Source organism: Papio anubis, chromosome 7 (genome assembly GCF_008728515.1).
Source record: "Papio anubis isolate 15944 chromosome 7, Panubis1.0, whole genome shotgun sequence".
Lineage (NCBI taxonomy): Eukaryota > Metazoa > Chordata > Mammalia > Primates > Cercopithecidae > Papio > Papio anubis.
In genome coordinates, this window is record NC_044982.1 from 56,041,980 (window position 1) to 56,065,183 (window position 23,204).

The window sequence follows — 23,204 nt, forward strand, 5'->3', positions numbered from 1 at the left end:
GTTAAAAAAAAGAAAGATATTCTTCCCCTCTCCCCCAACCCCTCCTTTTCTTATCACTGTGGATTCATGGATTTTTAAAAATTCAATATGTGACACACCATCACTGTCAGTATTCTTTTTGACTCTGAATTGTTACACATTTAGCATTTGTGGCTCCTTCCATCTAACTCCTGCCCCAGCCCTGTATCCGCCATTTCTCCAGAGACCCCTGGTTCCTTTTAGTGAGAATGAACTCTCTTGACCTTAAAATGTTGACAAATATTTTTTAAAAATTTTAAACATCATTTAGGCCAAGTAAAACGCATCTGCAGATAATGTTTGCCATATAAGCTGCCAGTCTGGGGCCTTAGGGATTGGACAGTTTTCATTCTCTGCAGGTGTTCTCATTAGAGACTCGCAGAGATCCGGCCCATTGATGTTCATTACTAACGTATAGATAGATGCTGGGAGTTTATGTAAACTGGTTGTCAATAGCATAGGAGACAAAACAGAGCATTCCCTTGCCCATAATGACAGAAACCAAACAATCCTCTTATCATTATCTCTCCCTATTTGTTCAACAAGTGGAGACCTGTTTAATTTTATTTTTACAAGATAATATACTAACTGCAAATAGTAACAAGCTGCTTTGTTTGCTTATTAGAAGATTTTTTGGCTTAGCTCTTGACGTGTTTATCTAGAAAGATTATATTCCTGCTGTGTAGTGAACTCCTAAGTGATAAAGCTGCCACACAAATACTTTCACAACAACAGAAGCAGAAATCAACAAGCTGGCTCATTACCTTCTTAAAGACTCCTGGTTTGCAAGGAGATTAAGCACATACCACCATCTGTCAGTGTCCTGCTGCCACTACACACACCCTGCCACACACCATAGACTAGAAAACAAAATATCACAGAGCAGGAGGAGGCAGGATAAGTGATCTTTATAATTCACATTGATAAAAGACATAATTTATGCTATTGCTTTTTTGCGACTTAAATTATTTTTATTTCTAACCTGTAAAATTTCTAGGTGGACAGCATTTTTGTTGTTGTTGTTGTCGTTGTTTGTTTTTTTTTTTTTGAGACAGCCTCACTGTGTTGCTCAGGCTGGAGTGCAGTGGCACAATCTCAGCTCACTGCAACCTCCTCCTCCCCCCAGGTCCAAGCGATTCTCCTGCCTCAGCCTCCTGAGTAGCTGGGATTACAGGCCCACATCACCATGTCCAGCTAATTTTTGTATTTTTAGTGGAGGTAGGGTTTCACCATATTGGCCAGGCTGGTCTCGAACTCCTGACCTCAAGTGATCCTCCCGCCTTGGCCTCCCAAAGTGCTGAGATTATAGGCGTGAGCCACCGTGCCCAGCCGACAGTGTGTATTACATATCGCTATTATAAGACTCCAAACTGGCCAGACGTGGTGACTCACACCTGTAATTCCAGCACTCTGGGAGGCCAAGGTGGGTGGATCACAAAGTCAGGAGATCGAGACCATCCTGGCTAACATGGTGAAACCCCATCTCTACTAAAAAATACAAAACATTAGCCGGGCATGGTGGCACGCACCTGTAGTTCCAGCTACTCCAGAGGCTGAGGCAGGAGAATGGTGTGAACCCAGGAGGCGGAACTTACAGTGAGCGGAGATCGCACCACTGCACTCCAGCCTGGGTGACAGAGCAAGACTCTGTCTCAAAATAATAATAATAATAATAATAATAATAATAAAAGACTGTAAACCACACTAAAAGGTAGTAATTATTGGCCGGGCATGGTGGCTTACGCCTCTAATCCTAACACTTTGGGAGGCCAAAGCAGGCAAATCACTTGAGCTCAGGAGTTCAAGACCAGCCTGGGCAACAAGGTGAAACTTTGTCTCTATAAAAAGTACAAAAATTTCCCAGTTGTGGTGGTGTGCACCAGTGGTCCCAGCTACTCAGGAGGCTGAGATGGGAGGATCACTTAAGCCTGGGAGGTCAAGGCTGCAGTGAGTGTGATTGAGTCACTGCACTCGCACCTGGGTGACAGAGTGAGACCCTGGCCAAAAAAAAAAGAAAAAAAGAGAGAGAGGGAGAGAGAGAAACAGAGGAAGAAAGGAAGAGAGGAAAGAAGGAAAGAAGGAAGAAAGGGAGGGAAGGAGGGAAGGAAGGAAGGAGTAATTTTTGTATGGAATGAATGGAAACATTCTTAAAGGGGCAAGGCTTGTGTCTTTCACTTTAAATTTTTGAAAAATGTTTTAATCCACCTTTTTACTTGGCAGAATTGATGATTTAGGCCACAAATTTCCTTTCAACAAGCATATTTTCTTGCTAATTATTAACTTTCTTTATTGCTTATTAACCTTAAAGTCCCTCTAGTAAAAATACTCTTGGGTAAAATTGCCTGGTTGAAAATCTTTGAACTCCATCTATTTTTTTGTTGTTGTTGGAATAATGAAAGGTTAAGCATTTCTAAGCTGGCCAGGCACAGTGACTCACTCCTGTGATTCCAGCGCGTTGGGAGGCTGAAGCAGAAGGATAGCTTGAGCCCAGGAGTTCCAGGCTGCAGTGAGCTATGATCGCACCACTACACTTCAGCCAGAGTGACAGACTGAGACCCTTTCTCTAAACAAACAAACAAACAACAACAACAAAAAAACCACACAGAATTTCTAAATCAACAGATGTTATCAGCCACACATAAAAACTAATGAAATAATTGACTTTATAACTATCACAAGGTTTCTGCATTAATTCTTGGCTGTGTCAGGGCCATTTTTCATTTTCATCACAATTGCACTATTCCTTCTCTCATAGTCCTTTCCACATACTGTGTTAGTCAGTAAAACAGGTCAAGCATCCATGGTGCACATCACTGGCCTGTGCTGAGTCTGGAGAGGCATCCAGGAGAGACCTAGAGCCAGGCATGAGGCTTTGTTCTTCATACATGTAAACTGAAGGAGAGGCGACAGGGCAGCAACACAGATGACTTGGGAAAAGGGGCTACCTCTTTTTTTCACTTGCTTGTTCCCTCCAGAATTGCTCGAGGCTGATTCCAGATGTTTTCTTAGGACGGTGGACGGTAGATCTCTATTATCCAGCCCACAGTGGGCGGCTTCGGGTTACTCAGTCACTTGGTGTCCTACATTTGGGTGCTCGCTCTACCAAGTCCCAATGACATGCCAGGAGCTGGACACCTCTACACAACTGGGAATGCCGAGTCATATGGCCTGAATAGTAGGGCAGTTTTGACCTGCTGTGGCAAGTTCCCTCTTGTCCTACTCAGTGTTAGCAGCCTTCCATATCACTTGGTAAATTAGGTAGAGCAGTGCCCAAGGGCTGTATAGCTGCCTCCAAAATCCAGAGACCCACCAGGAGCAATGCCCCTTTTTAAATGGTAGGGGATACAAGGTGCAACAATTTGTCCTTTAAAGAGGATGCAGCTGGGCATGGTGGTGCCCACCTGTAGTCACAGTTATTTGGGAGGCTGAGGTGGGAGGATCACTTGAACTCAGGAGTTGAAGGCTACAGGGAGCTATGATCATGCCACTGCACTCTAGCCTTGAGACAGAACAAGGCCCTGTCTCAAAAAAAAAAAAAAAAAAAGAAAAAAAAAAAGGAAGTCACAGCGTGCCCCAGGCCATTGGACTCCTAGAATATCACTTCTATGCCATTCCCCAGACGGTTTTCTTCCACGCTCCGGTATATACATAGCTTAACTGGACATCCAGAGTACTTGCCATTTCTGTTCACCGGGAGATCCAGTTCACATGATGTCATCAATACAGTGGAGCAGCATGATATTCAGTGGAACGTCAAGACAATTAAGGTCCTTGTGGATTATATGATGACAGAGCGCAGGAGAGTTAACTTAGGCTTCAGGCAAGACAGTGTGAACTGCTGTCCATCCCACACAAGATGAACTGCTTTTGATCTAACTTACCGATTGGAATTGGAAGGAATACATTCAAGTCAGTAGTTGCATGTCAAGTGCCAGAGCCTGTGTATATCAGTTCCAGGAAAGATACCATATCTGGCCCAGCTGCTGCAATTGGAACTACAGTTGGGTTGAGTTTATAGGAGTCTACCAGGTGAGTTGAGGGAGTTAGCATGGGGATCACTACCTCGGCATTCCTAAGTCTTTGATGGTGGTACTCATCGCTGCCATTTTCTCCTGGGATGCCGTTTTGCCTCGGATTTACTGTTTTGACCAGGGTTGTGTTGCAGGGAGGAAGAGCAGTTTCAGGGGCTGGTATTTGGCCCTTTCTGCCATATTGGCTCTTACTGCACAGGTCATAGAACCAATGTGAGGGTTTGCCGACTGCTAAGCATACCTATCCCAATTTTGCACTTCTCAGGTGGAGGAAACGATCTCAAGAATGGATTCATGGACCTGTTAAGCCCACTGTGAAACGGTGCTCTAACCTGAGGCCATGGTAGCATTTGGGGTCCCCACATATCAGTGCCAGCTCAGACCTTGTAGCCATAACCCTTGAAAGGTCTGAGTATTTTCCTTTCCCAGTTACTCTGGTAAATGGCCACAGATCCCTTTGAAAAGTGAAGAATACTCACAGTGGCATTGCAGGATCCTCCTTCAAGGTGACTCAGTCAGCAACACTTTGAACTGGAACTGACTTAGATCTAGAAACTGGGCAAGGAGCTGCAGTTTTCCACTCTAGCAGTTGACACCAACCTTCTGCTTGCTCGGTTTCTTCTGGCAATGCAAGTCAGGTGACACATGAGCCAGCTGCCCTTCTGTCTCACCTATAGGAACTCCATGACGAGATCCCATCTGTGCATTATTAGCACAGACTTCTGTGAAATAAGGTGTTCTGGCTGTGCTTCCCATTATGGTAATTTTATGTACCTTGCCACTGTTAGCACCTGGTCTCTGCCACTCTGGAATCTTACCACTTTCATCAGAACCAGAAAGCCTAGTTCTGTGGTAGCATCTCCAGCCTACTGAGGACAAGCCCGTCTACCCCACCCACAGAGGACAGCCGACGAGGAGCTCTTGAAGATGCCACTGGGCTCCTTTCTGCTCCTTTCTGCTTTAGTGGAGAGAGTATCCTCTGGGCCTTCCAAGGAAACATAATCAGGCAGTGGGTCCTGCAGTCCCACATCACACATCGTTTCTAACATTTCCACCTCCTTGAGTCCCCAGGCCTCTTCCTCAATACTCTGCCAAGGCAGTTCCAGCATGTCTCCCTTATCTACTAAAAGCCCAACTTCAAAGAGCTATGCCAGCAGCACATTTAAGACTGTCTTCTGTGCGCTGTGACTCACACCTGTAATCCCAGCACTTTTAGAGACTGAGGCAGGCAGATCACTTGAGGTCAGGAGTTTGTTACCAGCCTGGCCAATATGGCGAAACCCTGTCTCTACCAAAAATACAAAAATTAGCTGGATGTGATGGCGTGCACCTGTAGTCCCAGCTACTGGGGAGGCTGAGATGACAGAATCTCTTGAACCCAGGAGGCAGAGGTTGCAGTGAGCCGAGATCACACCACTGCATTCCAGCCTGGGTGACAGAGTAAGACCTTGTCTCAAAAAAAAAAAAAAAGATTTTCTTGACAGGCACAGTGTCTCACAGTATCTCACATCTGTAAACCCAACAATTTGGGATGCCGAGGTGGCAGAATTGCTTGAGGCCAGGAGTTTGAGACCAACTGGGCAAGATGATGAGACCCTGTCTCTACAAAAAAAAAATTTTTTTAATTATCCAGTCACGGTGATGTATGCCTGTGGTCCCAGCCACTGGGGAGGCTGAGGCAGGAGGATCACTTGAGCCTAGGAGTTCAAGGCTGCAGGGAGCTATGATCATGCCACTGCGCTCCAGCCTGGATGACAGAGTATGACCCTGTCTCTATAAAAAATAAAAGTAAAATTTAAAAAAGAACTGTCTGCAGGTATCCTTGTCAAGAATTAAGTCCCAAGTTATGGGACGGTGTAGTGCTCCCGTATCAATGAATTTCCCCTTCTCCAGCCTTACATTTTACTACTGTCATGGCCCAGCCCCTTCGAGACTGCTGCTGGTACCTATGAGGTAGGTCTTGTCATTCTTGAGTGCAGTTATTTCCTCGCAGAGCAAGAACCTTATTCCCCTACACAGACACTGCTACAACCTCATCCTATTACAGGTCCGTGGGCCCTAGAAGGAGGTGGGGTAGAATCTAAGGAGGACAGGCATCCCCCCACCAGCCCAAGGAGGCACCTGCATCATCTGAGGGATTTTTAGTGTCTGCAGGTAAAGGAAGCAGCTCACCTACAGCAATGCAACTGAGTCGCTTTTCCTAGCCCTGAAGGTTCAGGGAAATTTGAGAATTTCAGATTCTCAGGCTCTTTCTTGTAGATGTCCCTATCCTAGATCTCAGGATTCTTCTCTTTTCTCACCATAGCCCTGACTTAGACATGAGAGACCTGTTGAGGTTGGGTATTATCCCCTTTGTAGCTCTGCTGCTCTTTAAGTCCGGAGATTGGTTTTTTGGCACAGTCTGTCCTGTCTGTAGGAGATAAATGTCTGAATACTGCCAGCAAGGCCTTCTGACTCCCACAGTTGACTGTTGGTGGCTAACCTGACCCTGTCATTTTCTCTTTTTTCAATGATTTAAAGGTGTTAACAAGAGCCAGCTTATTCAATACTCCCCATAATGACCATTGCCACATACCACTCATGTGCCACTGCAGTGCCTAAGCAAACCTACACCCCATTCAAAACCAGCCCTGACAAAAGATTTAGTGACTGTGTTGCTACAGCTCCCCAGGCTTCTTCCCACCCCACTTACCACCAGCAGTGGGGTCCTTGTTGTCATCTGTCCCATGATTGATTCAGTTCCAGAATTCCATTCTGAAGGTCTGCTAACTAAGGCCACTTCTGATACCAACCGTCTTAACCCATGCACCTCCGAGAAAGTAAAATCTGAGACAGGAACTGTGTATTCGGAGTTTATTTTGGGAAGTGATACCAGAGAGCAGGAGTAGGAGACAGGAGAGAAAACAAGGAAGGAGGAAAGCCAGTGTAACCGGGAACGGGGACTCATCCTGCCAGGCCACATTAAGGAGCCCAAGGAAGGGAAGAGAGGACATTGAAGCACCCTGTTCCCCATTGGTCCAAGGCTCCGCAGTGGAGTGTTAACTCCCGCAAGTACAGAATCCCAGCAGCATCCCACACCTCAGCATCACACAAGGCCTGGGCAGAAAGCAAAAACCGAGGGCAGCTACAGGCGCACAAAGCTGTCAGGCTACAGGCGCACAAAGCTGGCTGCTGCAGCAGTTTCAGCAAATCTTCAATTAAAAGATGGACTGAGAATGGGAAACAAGAAACAAGAGGCGACTAAAACACTGACCTCCTTGCTGTTCTAGAAACACTCCAGGCGGAATCCCACATAAAACCCTTTGGAATGATTGTTCCTACTGCTTGGAACGTTTTCCCAAACATCCTTACGACCTTTACCTTCTTCAGATCTTTTTAAATTTATCACCTTGTCAGTGAGGGCTTCCCTCATTTAAATTTCACCGCTCCACCACGCTATGCCCCTACCCACCTTGTTTCTTTCCATAAGACTGATCAACACCTAGGTGCTTGAATATAAGCTCACGAGAGCAGGGATTTTTGTCAGTTTTGTTAAGTAGATAATCCCAGATCTTACAGTAATGTCCAGCAGAGCAGAGGGCTCAGTATACTGTTCTTAACAATAATATATGACAAGTGAAGATACAAAAATGGAAAGATTTTAAAATATTTTTTCATATACTTCCTATTTTCATGTATTTTAAATAAAATTTATTTTCATATGTTTTTTATAAAATTACTCAGTAGCTTGCCTTCTTCACTCAACACCAATACATCATGGTCATCAATCAATAGATAGGCCTCTCTTAATTGCACTCTTTTAATACCTGCATAATATTTATTATTTCCTGGTCTGAATATAGCACAGTGTATTTAGCCGTCCTCCTCTGTTACAGGATGTTCATGTTGTTTCATAGTTTTTGCCTCCACAAGCAGTGCTGGAATCCTGGTATGGATATTTTTATACAGTGATGCTTTTATTTATAGACAGTATATTCTCAGAAGTGGAGTGTTAGTAAGAGGACATGTCTGTGTGTGTTTTCAATAAATTTTATTTTTAGAATGGTTTTAGAATTACAGAAAAACTAGAAGATAGTACAGAGTTCCCATATACCCTGCTCTCAGTTTTACCTATTAGTAACATCTTATATTAGCACAGTGTACTTACTATAATTAATGAACCAATGCTGATGCATTATCATTGACTGAAGTCCATCCATACTTTATTCACATTTCTTTAATTTGTTGTGGAATTTCCTGTTTCTGTTCCAGAATCCCTTCTAGGAAACTACAGTACATTTAGTAATCGTGTGTCTGCAGGCTCCTCTTGGCTGTGACAGTTTCTTGGACTTTACATGTTCTGATAACTCTGGCAGTTTTCAGGAGTACTGCTCACATATTTTGTAGAATGTTCCTCTACTGGAATTTGTCTGTTGTTTTTTTCATGATTAGACCAGGGTTATGGGCTAGAAGACCATGTCCCATCCCATCAAGTGTACATACTATCAACATGATTTACCGCTATTTTTTTTTCTTTGTTTTTTTGAGACGGAGTCTTGCTCTGTCGCCCAGACTGGAGTGCAGTGGCATGATCTCGGCTCACTACAACCTCCGCCTCCCGTGTTCAAGCGATTCTCCTGCCTCAGCCTCCCAAGTAGGATTACAGGTGCCTGCCACCATGCCCGGCTAATGTTTGTATTTTTAGTAGAGATGTGGTTTCACCATGTTGGCCAGGCTGGTATCAAACACCTGACCTCGTGATCTGCCCGCCTCAGTGACTTACTGCTATTGATGTTGACCTTGATCACCTGGCTGAGGTAGTACTGTCAGGTTTCTCCACTGTAAAGTGACTTTTCTTCTGCCATTCTATTCTACACTGTTTGGAAGGAAGTCACTACGTGCAGCCCACTCCTGACAGAGGGAGAAGTTAGGCTCCCATCCTTGAAGGTGGAGTGTCAACATAAATTATTCGGAATTCTCCAACATAGGAGATGTATCTATTCTCTTCCATTTACTTATCTTTTTGTTTATTTGTTTATTCATTCATCCAATCAATCATTTGTTTATAGTAGTATGGATTTGTGGATATTGCATCCCTTTGATACACCTCCATCATTGTAGGGTTTGCTTTGGTTTGGGTTTTAGCACTTTATTATTTTCTGGCACTACAAGATGCTCCATGTTCATCTTGTATATTTCCTGCCCAAGTTCTAGAATTGGGTATTTCTTTTTTAAAATTTTTTAAAAATTTTACTTTAAGTTCCAGGATACATGTGCAGAATGTGTGGGTTTGTTCCATAGGTGCACATGTGCCACAGTGGTTTGCTGCACCTGTCAACCCATCATCTAGGTTTTAAGCACTGCATGCATTAGGTATTTGTCCTAATGCTCTCCCTCCCTTGTCCCCCAACCCCCAACAGGCCCCAGTGTGTGATGTTCCCCTCCCTGTGTCCATGTGTTCTCATTGTTCAAGTTGAGTATTTCTCCATGGATCCCTGGTTCCTTTTATTAGAGAATAGTATCAAAAAACAAGATCTAATCACTTGATATACATATTGCTACTGGGGTGTGGTTTGTTCTAGGCCCTTTCAGCTGACAGAGCAAGGTAAGATATGTGTGTATACCAACCTGTGTACATACACATATCTAGAGTTATTTCTATATGTAATCATCTGTATCTTTATTAAGCTAAACAAGAGTTCATACTGATGTCTTCAACTATAATCTGTGGACAGATGAGATGGGTTTAGCTCATGAATCTCATGGGTTATTCTAGCCTCATCTCCTTGCTTATCTGGAAACTTGTATCAGCTTTTCCTCTACCCTCTTTGGTGAGGTTGTTTCATACATTTGTAATATAGTTAGATTCTTTTTGTCACAGTCTTCATTCTATCCTAGGATTCCCCAACCTTCTAAATGATTTTTTAACACTTTGCATACCTTGAGGTTCACACATTGTGTTGTAAAGTTCTATGGATTTTGCCCAATGCATAATGTCACATATTCACCATTACAGCATCATACAGAATAGTTTCACTGCCCTAATAAATCCTGTGTGTTTCACCTATTCAACCCTCCCCACATCCTCTGAACCCCTGGCACCTCTTATTCTCTTTACTGTCTGTGTAGTTTTACCTTTCCAGAATGTCATAGAATTGGAATAGTACAATATGTAGCCTTTTCAGACTGGCTTCTCTCACTTAACAATATGCATTTAAACTTTATACATGTCTTTTATGGCTTGCTAGCTTATTTTATCGCTGAATGATATTTCATTATATGAATGTAGCACAATTTTTTCATCCTTTTAGGAAGACAACTTGGTTGTTTCTAGGTTTTGGTGATTATGAATAAAGCTGTTAAAAACATTTGCATGTAGGTTTTCATATGGACATAGTTTTCAACCATTTGGGTAAATACCTAGGAGTGTGATTACTGGCTCGTATGGTATAGCTATGTTTAGCTTTGTAAGAAACTGCCAAACTGTTTCGAAAGTGGCTGTCTGATTTAGCACAACCACCAGCAGTGAATGAGAGTCCCTGTTGCTCAGTATCCTCACCAGCATTTGGTATTATCAGCTTTTTTGGGGATTTTAGCCATTCTAATAGGTGTGTAATGGTATCTCATTGTGGTTGTAATTTGGAATTTCCTAATGACGAAAGATGTTGATCATGTTTTCATATGATTAAAATTTCCCACTTGTATTATATCTTCTTCAATGAGGTATCTGCTCAGATCTTTTGCTCATTTTTTTGGTGCATTTGGTTTTCATATAATAAATATTGCTGGTACCTTTCCCAGAAAGTTATAGCAGTTTGCACTCTAATTGGTCATGTGTGAGAACACCCCTTTCCCTATGCCCTTGTCAGCACTGGATGCTGCCAATCTTACGTGTTTGCCTGCTGGTTGGGAAATAAGTGGCATCTGCTGTTTCTCTAATTTGACTTTCTCTTACAACCAGTGAGACTGAGCATCTTTTCATATGTCCCTTTATCATTTATATTTCCTCTTCTTTGTATTACCTATTACTATTTTGCCCATTTTCCCACTGAGTTGTCTTTTTCTTTCTTTTCTGTTCTTTTCTTTTCTTTTCTTTTCTTTTGTTCTTTTTAGATGGAGTCTTGCTCTGTCGCCCAGGCTGGAGTGCAGTGGTGCGATCTTGGCTCACTGCAAGCTCTGCCTCCTGGGTTCACGCCATTCTCCTGCCTCAGCCTCCCGAATAGCTGGGACTACAGGTGCCCACCACCACGCCCAGCTAATTTTTTGTATTTTTTAGTAGAGATGGGGTTTCACTGTCTCGTTAGCCAGGATGGTCTCGATCTCCTGACCTCATGATCTGCCCACCTCGGCCTCCCGAAGTGCTAGGATTACAGGCATGAGCCACCATGCCTGGCTGTCTTTTTCTTAACAATACATAAATAAGACTTCTTTGTAATATTAGGAATATAACCCTTTGTTGTAACTTTAACGAATATTTCCCAGACAATTATTTGTCTTTTGGCATTGTTTATAGTGTTTTTTTAAACATAGTGAATTAATATTATTAAAATGTCCATACTACCCAAAGCAATCTACAGTTTCAATACAATCTTGATCAAAATTCCAATGTTATTTTCCATTGAAATAGAAAAAACAATGCTAATATTCATACGTAACCACAAAATGTCCCATATAGCTAAAGATATCATGAGAAATCAGGTAGCCATCACACTACCTGATTTCAAACTATTTTATAAAAATATAGTAATTAGAACAGTATGGTACTGGCCAAAAAAAAAAAGTAGACACATTGACCAGTGGAACAGAATGGAGAGCCCAGAAATGAACCCACACCTGAATGCTCAATTGATCTTTGACAGAAGCATCAAGAATACACAATGGGAAAAGCGTAGTTTCTTCAATAAATGATGTTGGGAAAACTGGATGTCCACATGCAGAACAATGAAAATGGACCATTGTCTCACACCATATACAAAAATCAACCCAATAGATTAAAGTCTTAAACTGTAAAACTTCTAGAAGAAAACATAGGGGGAAAATTACACAACATTGGTCTGGGCAGTGATTTTTTTAAATTTGACCCCAAAAGCATAGGCAACAAAAGCAAAAACGGACAATTGGGATTACATGAAACTAAAAAGTTTCTGCACAGTAAAGAAAACAACACTGTGAAGAGACAACCTATGGATTAGGAGAAACTATTTGCAAGCCCTACTCCTGATAAGGGGTTATATGTATCCAAAATATATAATGAACTCTGGCTGGGTGTGGTGGCTCACGCCCGTAATCCCGGCGCTTTGGGAGGCTGAGGCAGGCAGATCACCTGAGGTCAGGAGTTTGAGACTAGCCTGGCCAACATGGCAAAACTCTGTCTCTACTAAAAATAGATAAATTAGCCAGGTGTGGTGGCACACACCTGTAATCCCAAATATTCAGGAGGCTGAGGCACAAGAACTGTTTGAACCCAGCCAGGAGGCAAGGGTTGCAGTGAGCCGAGATCTCTCCACTGCACTCCAGCCTGAGCAACAGAGTGAGACTCCATCTCAAAAAAAACAAAACAAAACCAAAATACCCAAAACATATAATATACTCAAACAGCTCAAAAACTAGATGTTCCCCTCCCTTGGTCTCCCTCATGTGCTCGGTGGTGCCCAAAGTCCAGAGGGGTCTGAGGCTACAGGGGGCTGGCGTGTCAGCATGTCCCTCAGCTTGCTCACACCTGACCGGGTCATGACAGTCCCTGGGCTTGGCCATAACTTTGCTCTGAAATTGGAGCGGGCACCAGGAGTGGGGAGAGGTCAGGGAGTCGGATCAGTCATGGCACTTCTGAGCCTGCAGGGGCAGGGGTGCCTCCCAGACCCCAAGTGTGCAGAGATGCCCAGGTCTGCTGCCATGGCTGGGTGGCTGCAGCTGTGCCTGGGAGGGTGGGGCTCCTGCTTCTCCAACCTGAGGCTCCCATCTGTTCCCAGCTCCTGCCAGCTCCAGGGAGCACACAGCCATGGCTGTGTCTCCCCCACTGCAGCCGACATCATGGCAGCAGCTGCTCCAGATGGGCCACTGGTGCCATCACTGTCTCTAAAAGAGGGGGGAAAAATGAGCCTGGGATCTGAATGGACATTTCTCAAAAGAGGACATACAAATGGCCAACAGATATATGGAAAAATGCTCAACATTTGTAATCATTAGGGAAATGCAAATGTAAATCACAATGATATATCATCACACACCTGTCAGAATGGCTGTGATAAAAAAGATGCAAGATAAGTGTTGGTGAGGATGTGGATAAAAGGAAACCTTTAAAGTTGTTGATGGGAATGTAAATTATGGAAAACTGTATGGAGATTCCTCACAAAACTAAAAATAGAATTACCATATGATCCAGCAATCCCACTTCTGAGTATTTACCCAAAAGATTGAAATTTGAAATGTCTGCACTCCCGTGTTCATTGCCACACTGTTCACAATAGTCAAGTCATAAAATTAACCTAAGTGGCCATCAGTGGATGCATATATAAAGAAAATGTAGTATATATACACAATAGAGTACTATTCAGCCTTTAAAAAGGAGAAAATTCTGACATTTGTGACAACATGGATGAAATTGGGGAACATTATGCTGTTAAGTGAAGTAAGCCAGGCACAGAAAGATAAATGCACATGTTCTCACTTATATGTGGAAATCTGAAACAAGTGAACTCATTGATATAGTCTGGATATTTGTCTCCACCTAAATCTCATGTTGAATTATAATCCCCAGTGCTGAAGATGGGGCCCGGTGGAAGGTATTTAGGTCATGGGAGCAGATCCCTCATTACTTGGTGTTGTCTTTGTGACAGTGAGTTCTTGTGAGATCTGGTCATTCAAATAGGTGTGCCTCACCACCAATTCCCTCTGTCTCCCTTGTTCTTGGTTTTGCCATGTGACATGCCTGCCCCCCCTTCACCTTTTGCCACGATTGTAAGCTTCTTGAGGCCTCCCTAGAAGCTAAGCAGATGCCAGCCCCATGCTTCCTGTAAAGCCTGCAGAACCATAAGCTAATTAAACCTCTTTCCCTATAAATTACCCAGTCTCAGGTATTTATAGCAATGCGAGAACAGCCTAATACATTCTTAGAAGCAGAGAGTAGAATGGTGGTTACAGAGGCTAGTGGAGGAGGAGAATGGAGAGATGATTGTCAAAGGGTACAAAATCTTAGACAAGAGGAATAAGTTTCATTTCCAAGATCTGTGGCACAACATGGTGAGTATAGTTGTTAATTATGTATTGTACACTTCAAAATTGCTGAGAGAGGCCGTGTGCAGGGGCTCACGCCTATAATCCTAGCACTGTGGGAAGCTGAGGCAGGTGGCTCACCTGAGGTCAGGAGCTTGAGGTCAACCTGGCCAACATAGTGAAACTCCATCTCTACTAAAAATACAAAAACTAGTCAGGCATGGTGACAGGCACCTGTAATCCCAACTACTTGGGAGGCTGAGGCAGGAAAATCATTTGAACCCAGGAGGCAGAGGTTGGAGTGAGCCAAGGTCGTGCCACTGCACTCCAGCCTGGGTGACAGAGCAAGACTCTGTCTCAAAGAAAAAAAAATTGCTAAAAGACTAGATTTCAAATGTTCTTACCACAGAAAAATAATGGTATTTGAAGTGATGAATATATGTTAATTAGCTAGGTTTAATTATTCCACATTATAGTCATAAATCCTAACATTAATTTGAACCCCATAAACATATAATTAGCCAGGCATGGTGGCTCACACCTGTAATCCCAGCACTTTGGGAGGCTGGGGTGGGCGGATCACTTGAGGTCAGGAGTTTGAGACTAGCCTGGCCAACATGGTGAAACCCTGTCTCTACTAAAAATACAGAAATTAGTTGGGGGTGGTGGCTGGTGCCTGTAATCCCAGCTACTCAGGAGGCTGAGGCAGGAGAATTGCTTGAACCCGGGAGGCTGAGGTTGCAGTGAGCCGAGATCGTGCCACTGCACGCCAGCCTGGGCAACAGAGCAACTATATGTGTATATGTGTGTGTGTGTGTGTGTGTGTATTATATATAATTATAAATTGTATATTTACAATAAGTTTACAATTTACAATGAAGTTTTAAAAGAACAACAAAAAATTAAATATGCCTCTATTGCTTGTACATTTTTCCACTTTTGATAGAAACATGGACATATTAAATATTTCACTTTTAACTCGTTTTATTTCGCTTTTAATATTCATCGCAATAAATATCACAAATATTTCACTTTTAACTCTAGTATAAGAAAGTCAATAATGCAAGAGTGATGATAAAGAGCAACTCTCACTTGGCTTCATGATCAGGGAGCAATAGGGAGTGGTGGGGACTGTGGTGAACTAAAGCATACAAGCCTTGTCTAAACTGAACAGCCGCTCTCAGCCCTAGCTCATTAGTACCACAGAGTCTACAGGCCTAGACCTGCTAATCTCCAGCATTTGCAAGGGACTCCTGGTAACTAGGATTTTAAAGTAACATTTCCTGGTTAAGAGTAGTGGCCGGGTACAGTGGCTCACACCTATAATCTCAGCACTTTGGGAGGCCAAGGTGGGCAGATAACTTGAGGTCAAGAGTTTGGGACCAGCCTGGCCAACATAGTGAAACTCTGTCTCTACTAAATATACAAAAATTACCTGGGCATGGTGGTGCACATCTGTAATCCCAGCTGCTTGGGAGGCTGAGGCATGAACATTGCTTGAGCCCGGGAGGTGGAGGTTGTAGTGAGCCGAGATTGCGCCACTGCACTCCAGCCTGGGTGACAGAGTGAGACTCCATCTAAAACATAAAAAAATAAAAAAAATGTTGGCAACTAGCACAAAATTCTTCAAAATCTTGTGGGCTAAACAGGCCAAGCAATTAACCTTAGAAGATGGAGGGTCTGAACTTATCAGAACAGATGGGTGTCCAGTGAAGGCACAGGGCTGATGACAGAGACAGCTGCCCAAGTCGGATATGTATGTAGCATTCTCAGCTCTGCAGGGAAACCAGGTAGGACTCTGGCTAAATTCAACCTCAGAAAAATGAAGTCTTTTTTTTTAGTGTCACAGAAAATACTTGACTTGGCAACATAATGTGGAACATCAGTATTTGAAACACAGAGAGAAGGCTGGGTACAGTGGCTTACACCCACAATCCCAGCACTTTGGGAGGCTAGGGTGAGAGGATCGCTTGAGCCCAGGAGTTTGAGGTCAGCCTGGGCAACATAGTGAGACACTGTCTCAAAAAAAATTAAAAACAAAAAAACAAAAAAACTAGCTTGTTATAATGATGTGCACCTGTAGTCCCAGCTCCTCAGGAGGCTGAGGGAAGAGGATCACTTGATACTGGAGTTTGAGGCTTCAGGGAGCCACGATCACGCCACTACACTCCAGCCTGGGTAATGGAGAAAGACCCTGTCTCAGAAAATAATAAATAGACTGGGCGCAGTGGCTGACACCTGTAATCCCAGCATTTTGGGAGGACGAGGTGGGCAGTTGCGCTTGAGCCCAGGATTTTGAGATCGGCCAGGGCAACATAGCAAAACCCTGTCACTACACAAAATTTTAAAAACTAGCTGGGCATGGTTGTACTCATCTGTAGTCCCAGCTACTTGGGAGGCTGAGGCAGGAGGATCCCTTGAGCCTGGGAGTTGGAGGCTGCCATGAGCTGTGATTGCATTCCCACCTGGATGACAGAGTGAGACCCTGTTTCAAAAAAGTAATAATAATTTAAAAATTTTTAAAAAACACAAAGAGAAAATAAAAGGAAGACTAAAATAAAATAGCAGCAGCAAAAGTGGAAACTTTTGTCCATGAGAAAGTAAATCTGAGTCCGAGAAAGCCCGTGCTTCTAGATAGAGCATAGCTGAAGTGATACTGGCCTGGTAAGGAGCACCAAGAGCTTCAAGATTAGCCCAGCACAGACGCCCCAGACCTGAGGCTTTGGCTTCACAGACTTGAACATAGGAAGGAATTGCCATTAAATGAGCCCCAAACATCTTTGTGGTATATATGGTCATGTAATCTGTTCTGTCTATTAAGTTTACTTGTATGTACTGTGAACATGTTGGGTAAGCCTGTAAACAGTTTGTCCATTGTGTTGCTTGGTTCTTCTCATCTAATTCCTTTGTATGTCCCTAAAGAACTCCATTCAGCATTGAAGCAGAAATATCCAAACCCTTGTGAATGCAAACATTCACAATGCTGGGGCTATGATGGACACCTCCAGCTATTCGCTGCAGACTGGTTTGAGGATCTGAGGTGTCCCTTTGAGTTCTACCCCTGAGGTCAGTGGGGTCAATAGAGAGAGAGAAGTAAGGAAGTTTGAGATGTTAAGTCCACATAATCTGGCTTCTGGTCTCACCACTGCACTGATACTGTTTCCAATAAGGTCACTCGACCCCAACCCAGGGAAGCCCACCAGGTACCTCTCAGCCCTCTGTTTCTATCTGAACTTTCAGCAGCTTCTGTCAACACTGACCACTTCCTCCTCCCACGATGCCCCCATAGAGCCTGCTCTGCTGTCTTCTCTCTTATCTTAAGGGGCCTTCTTCCCTTTCCCCTTTTGTGTTTCCTCCTCATCAACCACACATCTAGGTGGGAGGGTTCTTTAGACGGCTTTCTCATCTCACTCTCGCTCCTCCGGGGCAATCTCCTCCCTCTGCCTATGGCTTCGCTTACACACATGCACACTCCCTGGCTTTTATCTTCGCTCAGACTCTGGCTAACATAACAACTCCACTTTGGTGTCTCAGATCCCCACCAATTCAATGAGACAAAGCTAGTGACTTCTTTCCCCCAGTCTCACTCCCCCTCTCTGGGATGGCATCACCATCTACCCCAGTGTGTAAACCTTTGTGTCATTTTTGACACTTCCTTCTCCCCTGTCCCTCACCTCCAGCCGATCACCACATCCTGATTATTCTGATAACAAAATACATCTCAAGACAAAGGTTCTCACCAACTCCCCTGCCTCTGCTCTGCTCCAAGTCACCACAATCTCAGCTATCAACAGCCACTTCATCCATTTCACCTCCTCCAAGCCATTCTATATCCTGCTGCCGTAGGGAGCTTTTAAGAGCCCCATGGTATCATATCATGTCTTGCTGAAATTCCTTCTAGTGGCTTCACGTCACACTAGGATAGAGTGTGAATTGCTTGGCAGGGCCTGCAAGGCCCTGTAGGATCTGCCTTCTGACTGGCTGGCTGGCCTTGATTCCATGAGCTTCACCCACCAGCCACACTGTCTTTCAGTTGCTGAAGTGACCCAAGTTCTCTCCTGGCTCAGGGCCAGTCACTGCCTGGAAAGCTGCCATCCGTGCCTTTACCACCACCCCTGCCCTTGGTCTGGTCAGACCTTTACCCTCTAGACTCAGCTCAAGGTCACTTCCTCAGGGCCAGTTTCTCTGAGACAGCCTAATTTCATAGATTATTTATGGCACGTCTTTGCTTAATGCCTGAGTCCTCTGTCTCATTCACCAATGCCTGATGCAGAATAGGTGCTTATATTAGTCAGGGTTCTCTAGAGGGACAGAACTAATAGGATAAATGTATATATGAAGGGGAGCTTATTAGAAGAATTGGCTCACACGATCACAAGATGAAGTCCCACAACAGGCCGTCTGCAAGCTGAGGAGCGGGGAAGCCAGTCCGAGTCCCAAAACCTCAAAAGTAGGGAAGCCATCAGTGTAGCCTTCTGTCTGTGGCCAAAGACCGGAGAGCCCATGGCAAACCACTGTATAAGTCCAAGAGTCCAAAAGCTGAAGAACTTGGAGTCTAGTGTTCCAGGGCAGGAAGCATCCAGCACGGTAGAAGGATAAAGGCCAGAGACTCAGCAAGTCAAGTCCTTCCAGCTTCTGCCTGCATTATTCTAGCTGTGCTGGCAGCTGATTAGATGGTGCCCATCCAGATTGAGGGTGGGTCTGTCTCTCCTAGTCCTCTGACTCAAATGTTAATCTCCTTTGGCAACACCCTCACAGACACACCCAGAAACAGTACTTTGCATCCTTCAATCCAATCAAGTTGGCACTCAATGTTAACCATCACAGTGCTCTAGGGATATTTGTTGAATGTACGAACACAGCCAGACAGACGGGGACTGGCTTCATAAGGGTGCTATGCCAGACCTCATATCTGCTGCTCTGGAGTATTTTCAGGTCACCTGGAATCCTGGCAACCCAGTGGAAGTTAATAATTTATTTAAAAATATTTATAATTTAATATGTATAACCCCTAGTTAGGATTTAGTATTAATGATCATCTTTCTATATTAAAATTATTCTAAAAACAGGTTGAGAGATAAGTTATCAGCTGTTTGCAATTATTTGAAGATAATCTCATGGAGGAAGATGAGAGAGACAAGTTACACCTTCCTGTGTTGCCAGAGGCACTGTAATCCCTCAAAGGAAGCAATTTGGCAATATATATCACAAGCCTTAAATTGTCTATATGCTCCTTAAAGCTGCCTATAATATGGTAAAACTACTTTCTCCTGGCCAAGGGGTAAATATGCACAATCCTTTTGGAAAGCAATTTGACTGTATCTAGTTAGAGCCATAAAGCTATATTTCTGGGGCTCTAGATGGTGTCCAGTTAACTTCAGGTCATTTTCAGTTAATGAGTCATTAACTTAATGGCCACTTCCTCAAAGAGATTTTCCCTGAACCACACCTCACCCTCAAACCAGGCACTCTTTACCTCATTTTTATAACATTTATCATATCTGTAATGACTTCTCCAACATCTGTCTCCTTCCCTAGGTTCTAAGCCCCAGGCGGGTAGGGGCAGTACATGCTTTATTTGTCTTTATGTCCTTAGGGCTAACACAGTGCCATATGCACCTTAAGATCTATAAATAATTGTTGAATAAAATGAATAGAGAAAAATAATTCTAAATAAAAATAAATTTAACCCAAAGGTAACAATATCAATAATTAATGTTTATAGAGAGGTTAATATTTACCTGACCCTGTTGTATGTGCCTGTGTGAAATGGGCACTACAGCCCTTGCACTTTCTCTTACAGATGGAAAACTGAGGCCTAGGGAGCTTAACTAACTTGGTCCAAGTGAGGCAACCAGCTAATAAATTGTTTATCAAAACCTTATTTATGATAGCGAAAAATTGGAAAGAACCTACGTGTTATTTGAATATTTAATACATGCAGTTATCAGAAACTCAGTTTTCCTTCCTTTTTTAAATAGACAGATTTATTTCTTTTTTATTTTTTATTTTATTTTATTTTATTTTATTTTTTCGAGACAGAGTTTTGCTCTGTTGCCCAGGCTGGAGTACAGTGGCACAATCTGGGCTCACTGCAACCTCTGCCTCCTGGGTTCAAGTGATTCTCATGCCTCAGTCTCCTGAGTAGCTGGGATTACAGGTGTGTGCCGCCATGACCAGCTAATTTTTGTAGTTTTAGTAGAGACAGAGTTTCACCACGTTGCCCAGGCTGGTCTTGAACTTCTAAGCTCAGGCATCCACCTGCCTTGGCCCCCGAAGTGCTGGGATTACAGGTGTGAGTCACCATGCCTGGCTAAGAACTTTGGTTTTCAAAAGATGTATAGTAGCATAGCAAGATGGGTGCAATATAATAGTTACTGGTCCCATTCAGACAAATGGATATGGCTGTGACAGTGTCCTTTACTGGCACAGTGCTACTCCTTGCTTGGGTGCCAAGGTCATAGCTCTTGCAGTGCATACCAGCTGTGTCAGGGTGGGGCAGAGGAAGCTGAACAGAGAAAGTAACATCTGGAGGTAGGGAGTGCTTTAGAGACAGGAAACTGAACACATCCTGAAATGAGAGGGAGTGTGAGCCTTCTAGGAAGTGAGAGAAATTCAGTGGGTCCAGAAGGAAGTTATAAGCGATGAGGCTGGAGAGGTAAGCAGAGGCCAAATGGAGAGGACCTTTGGGCCTTGTCCTGGGGCAGCAGTGTCCTGCTGTGATCACTGCAGGACTGGACGTGGCAAGTGGGAGGCACCAGCCTTTTCATCCAGAGAAGATCGAGGGATTTGTTTGGGTAGAACTGATGCATTTCTACTTTTGTTAGAAGAGCCGGCTGGAGACATGAGGACTAAATATGGAATGTGGAAAATGGAAAGAGAATTCTAAGATTCAAAGTCTTGGCCTCAATATCACATCCTGTCAAGGGAGCAAATAGTGTGAAAATGAAAGTAAAGCCTAAGGATGATTATTTTTCAGTCTGAAAGAAAACCTCTGCTTTCTGCAAATTCTGTCATAAAGTTAGCATTTAGCCCCTTTTAACCTGGTTGTTTGCTCTCTGTTTGAGACATCTTAATCAATCCAGTTCAGAGGTTTAAGACAGTAATCAGTTATATTCTACTGTGTTTGGAGAATGTTAGTTCAGGCTAAGGGTTTTTCAGGTATGATAACAAATGTGGCATTTTATAACTTGGAGCGCCCTCAGTTCTAATATCCAAAGGTGATTAATGGGCTGCTCTGTTTCAATGGTGGTGGTACCCCCTCCAAACTTCATGTTGAAACTTCACCCCCAGTGCAACTGTATTAAGAGATGTGGCCGTTGGGAGGCAGAGCCCTTATGAATGGGATTAGCACCCCTATAAAGAACTCAAGGTTGAGGGGGGTGCTCTCTTGCCCTTCTGCCTTCTGCCATGTGAGGACACAGCAACAAGGTGCCATTTTGGAAGCAGAGAGCAGCCCTCAGCAGACACCGATGCCAGCACCTGAAACTTGGATTTCCCAGCATGCGGAACTGTAAGAAAAAAACATTCTGTTCTTTATAAATTACCCGGTCTCAGGTATTTTGTTATAGCAGCACAAATGGACTAAGACATGGGCTTTAGAAATGTCTTGAATGTTTTATACTTGTTCATCGAGTATAATATCTGGAGCAGGAATTTCACATCTTGAAAATACAGAGGGATTTTACAGAGAAAATGAGAAAAAAAAGAACTGTCTTCTTTAGTAGCTCCTTGCGGGCTGCTTTTACTGTCACTGCCCACACAAATGTGCTACAGCATGCAGTTCAAGAACTTCCATTTTGCTCCTTATACCTTTTATTACTTATGGAGTGCCTGCTTGTCTGTGATTAATACCTCTGAATACACATTGAATCACCTGGGGAATGTAGGTGAAACAAAACAAAACAAAACATATGCCTGGCTCATTCCTGCAACCAAAGAATTGAAAGTAGAGTCTCAAAAACATATTTGTACATTCATGCTCACAGCAGCATTATTCACAATAGCTCAAAGGTGGAAGCAAGCCATGGCCATAGATCAAAAGATGGATGGATAAGCAAAATGTGGTATATTCATACAATGGGATATTATTCATGCTCAACCTTGCTACCACCTGGGTGAGCCTTGAGGACATAACGTTAAGTGAAATAAGCCAATCACACACACACACACACACACACACACTACTCTATCATTCCACCTGTAGGAGGTACCTTGTCAAAAATCAGAAAGTGGAGGCTGGGCGTGGTGTCTCATGGCCGGGTGCGATGGCTCAAGTCTGTAATTCCAGCACTTTGGGAAGCTGAGGCAGGTGGGTCACCTGAGGTCAGGAGTTCGAGACCAGCCTGGCCAACATGGCAAAACCCTGTCTCTACTCAAAGTACAAAATTAGCTGGACGTGGTGGTGTGCACCTGTAGTCGCAGCTATTCAGGAAGCTGAGGCAAGAGAATCTCTTGAACCCGGGAGGTGGAGTTTGCAGTGAGCTGAGATCTTGCCACTGCACTCCAGCCTGGGCAATAGAGTGAGACTCCGTCTCAAAAAATATATATAATAAATAAAATTTAATAAATAAATAAAAAGGAAGTGGAATGGTGTTTGGCAGGCACTAGGGGGAGGAAGGAATGGGGAGTTAACGGGGGAAACTTAATGTGATAAAGCAGCACTTGATTGTAAAATTCTTATGGAAAATTATCTGGTGGCACTATCAAAGAATATTTGGAAAAAGAGGAGCAATCCACCAACTGTTAAACTGTACAACAGTAGGTAAAATGGACTGTAATTGTGATCTGATAGTGAATGGGCACGGCAGAAGGGACTCCATGATTGATACGTTTTCCTGTGATTTTTTTGGTCTTTCTTAGTGTAAGTCTCTTATTTTCATCTGCAGAAAAAAAGAGACCAGTGCCTAGTTGTAGTGTTTCTGATAGGATTATGTCCAGAAAGGGCCAGGAAGCTAGGTACAA

At 43.5% G+C, this 23,204-nt stretch overlaps 1 protein-coding gene across 3 annotated transcripts in view; it reads left to right on the top strand.

Annotated features, from left to right (window-relative positions):
• CDKL1 (cyclin dependent kinase like 1) overlaps positions 1-23,204 on the top strand; it is a 61,178-nt gene that overhangs the window by 8,189 nt on the left and 29,785 nt on the right. The window lies entirely within an intron of this gene.